Consider the following 14,236-nt stretch of genomic DNA (forward strand, 5'->3'; position numbering starts at 1 on the left):
CTAGAGCTTAAAATTATGCATTCATTAAAAACTCTGTTGAATAAATGAACAATTATTACAATACCAAGAATCAAAACATTTGCAGATTGGTATGGGAAAGCAACCTGACACTGCACAAGTATGGAATTGGAGCCAGATGTCCTAAATTCAAACCCCAGAATCATCATTTAATGGCACCCAAGGAATCCTACTAAGTTCTTTGTAAAATGAAGTCCTTTCCTACCTAACTCACAAAATTATTGTTAGGATCAAATAACAGAATTTAAATGGAAGCCCCTGCAATGCTAAAAGTAATTCAAGACCTGTAACAAGTTAATAGTTAATATACGCCTACTGTGAGGCTGGTCCTACTACGGAAACTTACAATAAAAATTTATAACTTAAGCGAAATTAGAAAACACTTTGTTCTTTAATAAATTTGAAGGGGGAAAATGGTTCTTCCCCCATTACCCTAGGCTCTGTAACCCAGGGTGGAGTGCAGTGCAGTGGTGCAATCTCTTATCACTGCAATCTCCACCTCCCGGGTTCAAGCAATTCTCCTCAGCCTCCTGAGTAGCTGGGACTACAGGCGCCTGCCATCAAGTCCAACTAATTTTTGTATTTTTAGTAGAGACGGGGTTTCACCATGTTGGCCAGGTTGATCTCGAGCTCCTGACCTCAGATGATCTGCCCACCCCGGCCTCCCAAAGTGCTGGGATTACAGGTAGGAGCCATAAAAGGTGAGTTGCCTTTACCTGATCTTGATCCTAAAATACTAAAAGAATGCTTTTTGGTTACCAAAGTTATTTTTAAGCAAGCCAATCCAATGCAAATTTAGAAAAAGTTGACTATAGTTATACCCCTGAGTGCCAACCTTCAAAACAGAATTTCTAGCTTTCTGGCAAAAGTTATGAATCTATAAATTTTAAGTATTAATTTACTGACTTTAACTGAAACCAAAACAGTCTCTTCACTGTGAGGTGGGTGGGTGGGTGTGGGTGTGTGGGTGTGTGGGGGTGTGTGTGTGTGTGTGTGTGTGTGTGGTCAAGGGAAAGTAAGCTTCATCCTATTATAGATACAAAAGAGTAGTTTCAGAGGAAAGGCACCAGGTGGCCTACAGGAGGAAATAGTCATCATACTGAAGAGTGAGCAGAGGACTGGGACTGGCAACTAGACTACAAACCAGACCATCAACTTGGACAAGCTGCACAGCTGGCTTGAGCTCACCCATCCACAAGCTCATTTTCTATAACTTCATGATAAAATTACTCAGAATTTAATTTTGAAGGGTACTGCTTCTGTAACACTGAAGTATAAACTGATAAAAAAAAACGACAGCCATTTTTAAAAAGCAGAACGTGAAAGAGTATGATAAAGATTCTTTTTTTTTTTTTTTTTTGGAGACGGAGCCTCAGCCTGTCGCCCAGGCTGGAGTGCAGTGGTGTGATTTCGGCTCGCTGCGACCTCTGCCTCCTGTGTTCAAGCGATTCTCCTGCCTCAGCCTCCTGAGTTGCTGGGATTACAGGTGCCTGCCACCACGCCTGGCTAATTTGTTTGTATTTTTAGTAGGGACGGGGTTTCACCATCTTAGCCAGGTTGGTCTTGAACTCCTGACCTAGTGATCCACCCACCTTGGCCTCCCAAAGTGCTGGGATTATAGGTGTGAGCCACCAGGCCCTGTCAAGATGCTTTTTATATAACATTTTTCAAACTCATTATACATATATCTAAATAACTAACAGGTACACTGTGCTAGCAAAAAGAAGGCATATGAATTGGTACTTCTAAAACTTAAAATCACAAAGAAAATATTAAATTGAGGCAGAGAAGTACATGAAAAGTCTGTTTGGCACTGCTATGAAAGACACCCAGTTTAAGAAGAATGGAGACAGATGATCTACAATGTACAAGGCCCTATCTCTACAAAATAAAATTCTAAAACCTAGCCAGGTATGGTGGTGTGCACCTACCATTAATACAATGCCATTAATACACTGCCTCTTGATTATAAGTTAATTTTCAGTGTGTTCCCAGCACTATATGAATGAATGAGACTCATTATTTCATCTAATTCCTTGCAAAGTAATTATTAGCCATTTTTTTTTTAATTTGAGAAAAGACTCCTAAGAGTTAAGTAACTTGGCCAATGTCATACAGTTAACTTAATAACAGGACAAGCAGTGATTCCACCCTAAGTCACTTGATACAAAGCCTAGGTTTCTACCATTGTATTATGCAGCCTCTACCTTACAGTATTTATAATAATTGTAATTTAGGCATAATTTATAAATTATTAGTTTACCGTTGACAATGTTACATAAAAATGCATGTTATTAACAACAAACTGATAAAATGTTTATTTTATATCTTTTCAGAAAAAAACTGGAAAAATACACAAGTAAAAAAAATCTTACGATATTTATGAGTGATAAGATTACTGGTAAATTTATTTCTATTTCTCTGGGTTTTCCTTAATTATGATATATAACTTACCAAAAGTTAATTTTTTTCTTAGCATTCATTTAACATTTTATATTTTTAGTTATGCCTATCTACCTTAATTAAATATAACTTTTGCTAAAAATATTGGGATAAATGGGAACACTAACTGAGGAAAGTAATGTAAAGAAAAATGTTTTAGAGCACACACAAGCTACATTTCAGGACAGGTATGTTTCTTTCTGTTTTCTGGAACCTATCAAAACTAAACTATGATTGTAAAACATGATAAAGTTTAATATAACTGCAGAGTTGAAGAGACGAACAACAAAGAAAAATACGCCATACAATTATATCAGACAGCCTTTAAGTAACACTAAAAAAAAAAAAGAAATAAAAAAAGCCTTTTTATTTTATATTTATGCAAAAAAGAATAAAGATAGTAAAAGAGGGGCATTCAGAATCCCATAACTTGGAGGCAATGTTCAAGGAAAATTACTAAAACCAGCCAAGTCAGTGTAACTTGAGAAGAACACCCTTGGAAACTACAGCACGAAATCTTCTTGAAAAAATATAAGTTTTAGTGACTCTTCAGGCATTTGAGCAGATTAACAGTAACTGAACAAACTACTTAGTGGCTCTGAAATGTTGTTTAAGCTAAACAACAACTCAGACCATGAATACTCACAAGCAATCAAATTTACTTTTTAAAATACATACTCTTCTCATTTTGCTCAATGACCCCATATCATGTTCACTAAACCTCTTCGGAAGCACTGCTCCTTCGTTGTGGAGGCTGCAGCAAGTGCAACCTGAAAATGGGAGGTACATAAATTTCATTTCCCTAAAGGAAACTACCACTCTACTACTCACTGAGTAATCTGACAAGAATTTAGCATCTGTCTTAGAAGTCATCAAGTGATATGCACTCCAATAGAAGCACAGGATCAGGAGAGCAGAAAAGGGGACCTTCAACTGTTTCCAAAATGCTTTAAGACCTGAAGCAAATATGACAAAACATTAAGACCTGATGAAGCTGGAAGGCATTATATTATTCCTTATCCTTTCCAGTTTGTTTGAAATATTTTAAAATTAAAAACAGTAATGTTTAATATGTATATATTGACATAGATATTAACATATATAACAATATATAAACATATATACATATGTATATATTAATATATACACATATTATGTGTATATAACATACATATAATATATACATATTAACCTGTATAATATATATACATATTTATATAGTATATAAAATATATAATATATGAAATATATAAAAATATATAATATATAAAATATATATATTAATATGTGTACATATTATACAGGTTAATACAACACTCATTCCTCCTAGTATATTTGAATCAATTAAAACACACATACGATCTCAACATCCCTCCAGCCTTATCTGTGCCACTTGACCACCCAAGGCAGCCACTGCTGACGTGAATACCAAACATTTCCTAGGATTCAAATTGCTCTTTTGCAAAGCATGAATTCATAAAAAGTGCCATATGATAGGATTAAAAAAAATAATTCTTTTGATTTACTTTGGTAATGATGCCAAAATAGTCTTAAGTCCCCTGAGATGGTTTATGTGGATGCCTTCAATCCACTTTTAAAATGAAAATACGTAGGTTTACTTCTTGAAATGGCACAATTCCAGAACAGATAGTCCTAATCCCCCAGAGAAAAGCACAGGTTCTCAAGGCACCTTACAAAGTATGCCACCTACTTTTCACACCAGAAAAGTCACTTTTGGTATTAAGATGACAAGAAGATATATTAATGGCAAGCTCAGACCTTTAAAAAGTGAGTTCCTGGGCTGGGTGTGGTAGTGCAGCTGATGCCTGTAATGCCAGCACTTAGGGAGGTGAAGGCATGTAGGCAGATTGAGCTCAGGAGTTTGAGACCAGCCTGGGCAACATGGTGAAATCCCAACTCTAAAAAAACAAAAAATACACTTTGTGAGGCCAAGGCGAGTGGATCACTTTGGGTCAGGAGTCAGAGATTAGGCTGGCCAACATGGCGAAACCCGTCTCTACTAAAAATACAAAAATCAGCCAGGTGTCATGGTGCACACCTGTAATCCCAGCTACTCGGGAGACTGAGGCAGCACATTCGCTTGAACCCAGGAGGCGGAGGTTGCAGTGAGTCGAGACTGCACCACCGCACTCCAGCCTGGGTGACAGAGCAAGCGTCTCAAAAAACTAATAAATAAATAAGAAGAAGAAGAAGAAAAGGTGTGATGGTTTACACCTGCACCTGTAATCCTAGCACTTTGGGAGCAGAGAAGGGAGGATGGTTTGAGGCCAGGGATTCAAGAACAGCCTAGGCAACACAGCAAGGCCCTATCTCTACAAAATAAAATTCTAAAACCTAGCCAGGTATGGTGGTGTGCACCTGTGGTCCAAGCTACTCAGAAAGGTAAGACGTGAGGATTGCTTAAGCCCAGGGGTTCGGGGTTACAGTGAGCTACGATGGTACCACTGCGCTCCAGCCTAGGCAACAGAGAAAGACCCTGTTTGAAAACAACACAACAAAAGTGCGTTCTTAACTGTCTTCTCACTGAAAGAACCACAGCCTACATTTGTATGGTGCTTTTGACTACATGGGCAAAAGTCACTACATGGAAACTACTCTCATTTATAGGAAACAGATGAGGTGAATAATACAAACATCATCAACTGCCTCCCTCTTCCCTTCATTAGATTTTAAGAAACATTTGGTTAGTGACAAAACAAAAACTTGAAAAGCAGAAGTTCACAGCTGAAACAGGACCTGAATATGCATCAAGGAACATGTTATGAGCATCATAGTGGTCAGTCCTAAATGACATGATTTCAGCTGTATGTTTCCTTATTCTCAAAAATCAGTGCTAAACTTACTTGCCACTCCTCAATGAAAGTTGACATCTATCTCCACCCTCACCAGCCAAACAGGTTAGATTTTAATTAAGGTGCAATTATTACTTTATTTAAGAATATGTACTTACTTTAATTCAAACACTTATGAAACATCTATTGGGTATAAGGTTCTGAGCAAAAAGCTGTGGAGCTCCAAAGATCACAATGATCTTGAACTTCCTTTTGAAAAGTTCACAACCTAATTCACAGGGAAGGATATGTAAAAGCAGCAAGGACACAAAGTGTAAGTAGGTACCACTTCAAGGACAGCAAAAGAACACAAAGTCCTACTTTGTCCTTACTATCCATGTGGTATCTGTCATCTAGCTTTGGCCTCACCCTTCAGAAAGCCAGGGAACTCAAGTGCCTACTTCAACATCATTTCTGGCACCCATGAACTTGTGTGCTATCAATCATTATGAGATTACAAAGATGATCATCAAATCTCAGCATCCCAAGAGTGTCAGTCACAAAAGGTGTGTCATTCAGAGTCACTGCTCATGTGTAAATATCCACTTCTAAATACAGGGAATACATTAATCTGAATGAAACTTGGAGGACTTGTAATTCTATCAGGTAGTTTAAGTGAGTACTCAATTTATTAATGCAAAAGAAAATGCTACAATTCGTTTTCACTCAGACCCAAAGTATCAACATTTACTAGGTGAGCTGCTGTTGACAAAAAATATTGCCATGATTGTAGTGAAAACATAATTTTACATATAAAAATAGTTCGAAACTTCCAAATAACACCTGGAACATAATAATCTTTGAAAATTAGTCTAAAGAAATGCAATTACATTTTGGTTATTTAATTCCAGTTAGGCCATCAACCTTTCAAGAAAAAAAGAAACTCTGTGGTAATTTGTCACATCTTATAAAAGTCAATTAAAAGTAGAACACAAACTCTGCCACCTAAGATGCTAAAAATGCCTCACTGTGTACTTATATAAGATGTACAAACAAGATGAAATAGTGGCTTTTATAATTAAAAGGCTACCTGAACAAAAGAAATTCTGAATACCATACTTGGCAACTAATACTAACAAAGCACTACTCCACTAACAACCAAACTGCAAAGAAAATAGTTCATTTGCTGGAAGCAACTAGAAGGGCAAGGAGAGAGACTGAGGCATTGGCACTGGAAGGCTGGAACCATTCCACGAAGTTTTTAAATGACCTGCTCAGGAGCTTAACTTAGCCTGCAGGCAGTGAGCAGCTACCAAAAGGTTGATTAGAAATTCTCACAATGAAAACCATATGTGCCTGTATGCACGCACAAACACACACACACGCACAAACACATTATTCCCTGCCCACCCTAAAGAAATACTAGTAATAAGACACTATTTTATATATATATATATACACACACACACACACACACTAGTAATAAGATTGCTGCAATTTTTGAGGTGAGACATGACTGGGATCTGAACTAGGGTAGTGGAAATAAAGAAATGAATGTAAGAGAGACTGAAGAGATAAAACTGACAACACACGGAAAACAATTACATGTCATGATGGAGGAAAAATGGGACCAAAGTCAACTAAAATCCTTAGCTTAAAGGACTGGAGAAGATGGCTGTACTGTTGTCCAAAGAAAGAAACTGCACCACCATAAAATAAATACACTATTCTCAAAAACAGTATTTCTATCAAGATTACATTTGACCTTTGAAGTCATTAACAGTTATCTAGAACAGTCAGAATCATCCATTAGCCACACAGAGCCCAGTCCTAGAAAGAGACTCAGCTCCAAATGGGCGTTTTGAAATTTGTCCATTTAGTTTACCTTAAAAACCGTCAGTAAATAATTTAAATTTATCAAAAAATATAAGATATTCTACAGAAAAAACATTCCACAAATGGAACTAACTCAAGATTCTCCATAATGAATAGCATTTGCTCAATGAATTTTATAACAGAATCTAATTTTAATGCTCTTGTTAAAAGAGTTTTAGCATTAACTCGTTACATGGCATTTTAAAATATAGTAAACCTTTTTAAATGACACATGTAGCATAATATAACATATGGTAAACTACTAACAATGCTACTCAAAACAACACAAAATTATAGATATACAATGTAATTAGGGTTAATGCCTAAGAGCCAAGAAAAAATTTTAGCAAAAAATTATACCAGTTTTACCATACCACCTTCTTAATATTCAACCTCAGACAATTGACCACTTGGACCAAATTGCTTTGCAGGACATGCTTGTTTCTAAAGATTAACAGACTGATCTTAAACTGAGAAAAAACACACAAACCCAAGTCAACAAGTCAAAGTACAAGGGTAAATGAACAAACAGGGGACAACAGTTTGCCAGCAGCATAAAAATCAGGTAAAAATAAGTGGGGCAAAAGAAACAAACACATTTTGAGGGTCTGCTAAAAGTCTGGCACTGGGCTGAGAAACCCAAGTGAACTGATTTCAGAACCCAGACACTCCCCTCTACCCCAAACTCACTATATAATAAGTCTTTAGATAATTGGGTATAAACTTCAAGAGGGCAGAGAAGGCTTGGTAACCAGCATATTTATGGGATCTAGAACAGCACCTGGCACAGAGTAAGTCCTCAATAAATATTTACTAGATGCATGCATAAATGGATAAGTGGCTAGATGGCTGAAGAATGGATTTTTTTTTTTTTTTTTTTTTAATGATCTGGACCATGCATACAGAAGGAGATCCTGACACCTTAAGCAAGAGAGGACAAGAAATGTTCTCCAAGCTACTATGTTCCCTTCTCTAAGGAGCACAGGACATTACAGTGGAATGTAAAATGCATGAGCTCCATCATCAGACCTGCATGGGAAGCCAAGTTTCAGATGTACCCTTACTTTGTCCCTGGGCAAGTTACTACTCGGTGGCTGAAATATGTAGACTAATTCCTTAATCTTGAAGTTGTAAAAAGCCTTAACTAAAATAACATATATAGAGTTTCTAGCAAGTACCTGGCGCATAGTTTTCAAACTTAGTAAATATAAATCCCTCCATATACTGGGCCAAAGGAAACAACACTGGTGCTGACACAGTCCTGGTCTTCAAGTCCACAAGAGGAGTCTCAGTGAAAGGAATCCAAGTGTGGTCAACAGCAGGACCAGCTCTTGAGTTTTCAAGAGAGAGGGTCTTGCTCTGCCACCCAGGCTGAAGCGCAGCAGTGCCATCATAGCTCACTGCAGCCTCAAACTTCTGGACTCAAGTGATCCTCGCACCTCAGCCTCCCCAGTAGCTAGGACTACAGGCAAGCCCCACTGCGCTCGGCTAATTGTTTTTTATTTTTTGTAGAGACAGGGTCTTGCTATGTTGCCCTGGCTGGTCTGACACTTCTGGCCTCAAATGATCCTCCTGCCTCAGCCTCCCAAAATGCTAGGATTATAGACATGGCCACCACACCCAGCCTTTCAGTCATTTTTAACCACCAATCCCAAAGCCTCACTCATCATATTATGTAAGCAGCATAAACAGTCATGGTATGAGCCTATGTAGAACTCAAAAAGGAAAGTGGACTCTGCCAGTCCAATGAAACACAGAACAAAACAACACATGCTCTGTGCCTGACAATTTCACCCTTGCCAAAATTATGCCTATTTTTCTTTGTTATCATGTCAAAACTTCTTTCTTGAAAGTATTTGAAATGTATTTTGTAGATCTGATGAAATTATGAATCATTACAAACTCTTTTTAAGAAAAATTTCCTAAGGGCCCTCTCCAAACTAAGAGACCAAAATAACTGCACATTTGGCTATAATTATGCCTTTGTACATTTTCTCTTTCTTATTTCAATAGCATCGCATTATATAATGCAGCCCCATTATTAAACATGACAATAACACCCAAATTTTTTTATCCATAATTGAAATGAAAAGAATTTTTTTAACAAGCTCTAATATAGCTTCTTCTTTTGAGTTAGTATTAAAACGAATCACATAAATTATTTTAACTGTCCTTCTCCTTACTGCTTATCCATCAGGTGAAGTCAGTAGCAGGTCACCTCAAGTTTATCTTAACTTTAGATGGTACCTTGGGCACATTATTAGACTATAAACTTCAGGAATATCTACAATGTTTTTTGCAATAGGAATCCACATCACTTAATTCAAACATGATTCCAAATCACTAAACTCAAATACACAGTTAAGCAGTTTGTTTTTGGATGAGGTCATTTTATTCACTGCTGATTTTAAATGAACATTACAACAGATGTATATAGCAGGAGAGGCTGGAGAATAGGTGAAAAGATCTGAATAAAGGAAGACAGTCACACCAGAGATGTTTCTCAAGCAAGATAGTTCTCTCTTATGCACAAGATCTGAGTATCATTCACCAAGTCTAGAGAATAATACATAAATGCAACAGGAGATTAATGACGTAATATTCCGGTAACTTCAAACCATTTTCTAGTTACAAAATAATAGCAATAGGGGGTTCCAGTTAATGAATGGACATTTGGAAATTAATGCTGTATAATTAACTGGTGAATGGAGAAATTTAAACTAGGGTAATAGGGGTGGCACACCCTGTTTTGATTAGAATCAGCCAGAAGCTATGAGAGAAAGGATGAGTGCCCAGTAGAACAACTCTCTTAAGAGATCTAGGCTGATATGTTAGCAGGGGATAAAGAACAAAATTTGGGTAGCAAGTCAACACCTTCCTCTGCCCTTGCTGGCTTTGATAGTGCATACATCCCAAGAAGCTTTCTGAAGATAACAATGCTGCCCTAGCAATGCAGCCACCTAGGAACAGGATTTGCTTATTCTACTATCAAGTACTTGTCTGCCTGAAAATTTACTTCTCACTGCTTGTTAACAAGTGACTTTCTAGTAGACATCAATGTTCAAAAAATTCTGTTTAAGCATATCAGATTTTCCAGGATCTGATCAGCCCTGGATAACCAGACCACTGGTGTTACTGAACTACAAAGCTATTATTTTTTTATTTTTTTAGAGATGGGGTCTTGCTGTGTCACCCAGGCTTGATGCAGTGGCATGATCATGGCTCACTGCAGTCTTGACCTCACAGACTCAAGTGATCCTCCCACCTCAGCTTCCCAAGTAGCTGGGACTTCAGGTACATGCCACCAATCCCAGCTGAAGTTTTTTTGGTGGGGTGTGGGGAAGATAGAGACTGGGTTTTGCCATGTTGCCCAAGCTGGTCTTGAACTTCTGGCCTTATGTGATCCTCCTGCCTCAGCCTCCCAAAGTGCTCGGATTACAGGCATGAGCCTACACGCCCAGTCACAAAGCTATTATTAAAGCAAGTCCTGCTAGCATGAGTGTGGTCCAGTAAGATTTTATAAAACAGCTTTGGCAAACTACGAGCTCCACACCATATCAGAACATAGTCTGTTCTTCAATTGTCTATAGTGTGCACCCAATTTAATTTGGAACATTTCTTACCACAGATTTCCTGCACTTTCAAATGCATATTAATGTCATCTTTCTTTACACAATTACTTATTTTAAATTTTCCTTAGCCTCATTTTACCCTTTTTTAGACCTAAGATGTGTTTCTTATTGAAAATATTATAATAACTTGACAATTTTTAAGGAGTATTATTAAAAGAAGGTAATCTAAAATACAACATGGTCTTGTAGAAACTAGGAATCCCCCTCCATATACTGACATCCTCTCTACTGGAATATTTAATAAGGGAGTCAAGACAAGTACACTCTTACACACTTCAAAGGTTTAAATCAAACAATCGGTAAGTTCCATTATGTATTTATTATATCTCATGATGTTAAATTCCAAAGCCACAGCCACAATAAAGTATCAATATGGTAAGGCAAGTGAGAATTATATTCATTCATTCAAAAATTACTGAATGCCCAGAATGTGCCATTTATTGAGAGCTTTCAGGCACTGAAAAGTTAAACAGAATACACAGTCCCTGTATTCAAGGATTTTATGGTCTAGGGGAGTAAGCTAAATAAAAAGTTTCAATCGTACTGTAACAGAGGTATGTGTTCAGAAGTACTCGAGCAAAGCAGAAAAACTCTACAGATGTTAACTTTTAAGCTGGTCCTGAGAGGAAAATAAGAATGTATTCAGCAAATAAGAGCAATGTTTAAGGAGAAGAAACAGCAAGGGCACTGAAAGGCAAGAAATCACATTATGCAAGGACTTCACCACCACTAGAACAAACAAGGCTCGGTGACAGGCAAGTGAGAAGAATGCGATCAAAGCAGAAGCCACATCCAGAGGGACTCTGCCATATTAAGGCACTCAGCTTCCATCCTAAAGATTATGGGGAACTCCTGAAGCATCTGCCTGCACCAGAGCCTGTCCATCTCCAGGAGATAAACGGGTATTGGGAGTTGTAGCTTTCCTGCGCTCCCCAAGCCTCTCTGGCTTCCTCTTGCTTGGACAGTTGAGACTTGAGGGCAGGGAGAATGGGCAGATACTCTTTCTCCAAATCTAAATGGACATAGGCTGAAAATCATCCTCAGGGTCCTCTTATACCCACCTGATGCTGAATGGCTTCAGAAAATCTTTAACAGCGTGGAATCTTAGAATGGAAAGGGAACCAGTACAGCAGTCTACTTCTCACCTCTGCAAGAATCTGCTCAATACACCTTGATCTACTGCTACACACTGGACAACCACAATGTCCTCCCTGTGCCTTCTTTCCCCAGAATCACTTGCTACAGTCCTACTAACTTGGCATCACTTGAATTCCTTTCTGAAACTGTCTCCCTCTCTCCTTAAAATGTACTCTCCTTAGAGAGTCACTCTTTAGAATGTACTCTAGCTGGTCAGAAAACAAAAAGAACCCCCATGTGCTCTAACCATGGTAGAGTACCATAGGCACATTAGGTTCTCGGAGCAGAACATGCTATTTCTTGGCTAGCACCCACCTTTACAGACGTACAGGACCTGGATCATTTTAAATCTGTGGTCAAATAAAACACCTGATCCTTGTTCATATGAACTGTTCTCATAAGCACCATTTACTTGTCCTTCAAATCACGTATCACAGTTGTAATTTAACATTTGTATGTGTGATTATTTAAGTAATGTCTACATTCCCAGCCTATAGACTAAGAATACTGAATGTGGCCGGGCGCGGTGGCTCACACCTGCAACCCCAGCACTTTGGGAAGCTGAGGTGGGCGGATCACGAGGTCAAGAGATCGAGACTATCCTGGCTAACATGGTGAAACCTTGTCTCTATTAAAAATACAAAAAATTAGCTGGGCCTGGTGGCGGGCGCCTGTAGTCCCAGCTACTCGGAAGGCTGAGGCAGAAGAACGGCATGAACCTGGGAGGCGGAGCTTACAGTGAGCGGAGATCGGGCCACTGGACTCCAGCCTGGGTGACAGAGCGAGATTCCGTCTCAAAAAAAAAAAAAAATACTGAATGAAGGCACAAGATTAATTTTTGTTAGCTTTTTTCTCAATTGTCTTTCCACTGTCATTGTCCTGTGAAGTCTTAGTATAGTGCCTATTCCAAAGGAAGGGTTCAATAAATGTCAGATAAAGAATTAGATACATACATTAAAAGATTACATGAAGCAAGATAAATATTAAGTGTCATTGCAGCAACAAAATCAACATTCTATAGAAGGCCAGTGGAGATTTTTTTCATTTCCTCTCTGGAGAAAAGGTGTCATGGAGGAAGGGACATGCAAGCAGATTCCTGAATGGTGGGGTTTTTGTTTTTGCTTTTGTGTTTTTTTTTGAGATGGGATCTCATTCTGTCACCCAGGCTGGAGTGCAGTGGCACGATCCTAGCTCACTGCAACCTCCACCTCCCGGGCTCCAGTGATCCACTCCTGCCTCCCGAGTAGCTGGGACCACAGGTGCATGCCACCATGCACAGCTAATTTTTTTTCTTCTTTTTTTGGTAGAGACAGGGCTTCACCATGTTGCCCAGGCTCTTGTCTGGGCAGGCTCTTGTCTGGGCAACAACTCCTGAGCTCAAGTAATCCACCTTCTTTGGCCTCCCAAAGTGCTGGGATTATGAGTAGTGTTTTAAATAACATTGAAACTAAAGAAAAATATTTGGGCACCAAAACAACTAATAAAACCCGTATTTTTGAAGAATAGTTATGTACATGGGAAAAATGCTCATAATATTAAGTTAATAAACAGGATGCAAGAGTATGGCTGCCTCTCCCTCCAAAAAACCCTGAAAGGAAATAGTTTAAATATTAATAGCAGTTGCTGCTGGGTTGTGGGATTACTGGTGATTTTTATTTTCTTCTTCATGCTTTATTGTACTTTCCAATTTTTCTATAATAAAGATTTTTATAATCAGAGGGAAAAATATTTGGATTGTTTAACTCATTTAGGATGAAACAGCTGTATCATTTTAATTCTTTAGGTTTTATCAAACAGGTTTCTGGATCATTTTTTCACTGTCATACTTTATTTGAATGGTGTAAGCATAAAGAATGCTGGATAAGAAATTTCAGTCCCAAAGAAAATTACAAATTATCATCCTACCCCAATCTTCATAAATTGCATTTACTCTCTAATCTCCTTTTTGGAAAGATGGAAATCTTGACAACATGTGAGAAAGGACTTATATTTACAGGTAATACTAGAAAATCAGAAACTAGTACCAGCGAATGCACTTGTCCACTGAATATAACTGTTCCCTTTCCTACTCTCCTCCGAATCCCTCAGATGATGAAACACAGCACCACACTGACAGTCAGCAGGCCAGACTGAGGAAAGGGTGGGCTCCTAACGATGAGTCTCTATTAAATGTGAGGAACACAAAGACCCATTACCTACATTACTACACACTTTAGTCCAATTGATTAAAAGGTTGAGAAGTGTGCCACAAAACACTGCCTATTACCAAAGAAATGAAGAAAAATATACTCGATATTCCTAAATATGAAACATCTCACTTCTCCCCTGCAATCTACAGGA

General features: G+C 38.2%; 1 protein-coding gene and 1 non-coding gene across 14 annotated transcripts in view; both read right to left on the minus strand.

Moving 5' to 3' along the window:
* The window catches only part of SIPA1L1 (signal induced proliferation associated 1 like 1), a 408,737-nt gene that overhangs the window by 330,407 nt on the left and 64,094 nt on the right, over positions 1 to 14,236 (minus strand). Inside the window, exon 1 of one of the 13 annotated variants that reach the window (XM_050797317.1) lies at positions 3,292 to 3,495. The exons of the other annotated variants lie outside the window; for them this stretch is intronic. The gene's annotated coding sequence lies outside the window, so the exon portion shown is untranslated. Of the gene's footprint in view, positions 1 to 3,291; positions 3,496 to 14,236 lie in introns of those variants that run through there. 13 annotated transcript variants of the gene reach the window in all.
* Positions 5,975 to 6,045, minus strand: LOC126960410 (small nucleolar RNA SNORD56). The gene has a single exon (XR_007727959.1). It is a non-coding gene; the product is annotated as a small nucleolar RNA SNORD56 (small nucleolar RNA).

Source organism: Macaca thibetana, chromosome 7 (assembly GCF_024542745.1).
Source record: "Macaca thibetana thibetana isolate TM-01 chromosome 7, ASM2454274v1, whole genome shotgun sequence".
In the NCBI taxonomy this organism is placed as follows: domain Eukaryota; kingdom Metazoa; phylum Chordata; class Mammalia; order Primates; family Cercopithecidae; genus Macaca; species Macaca thibetana.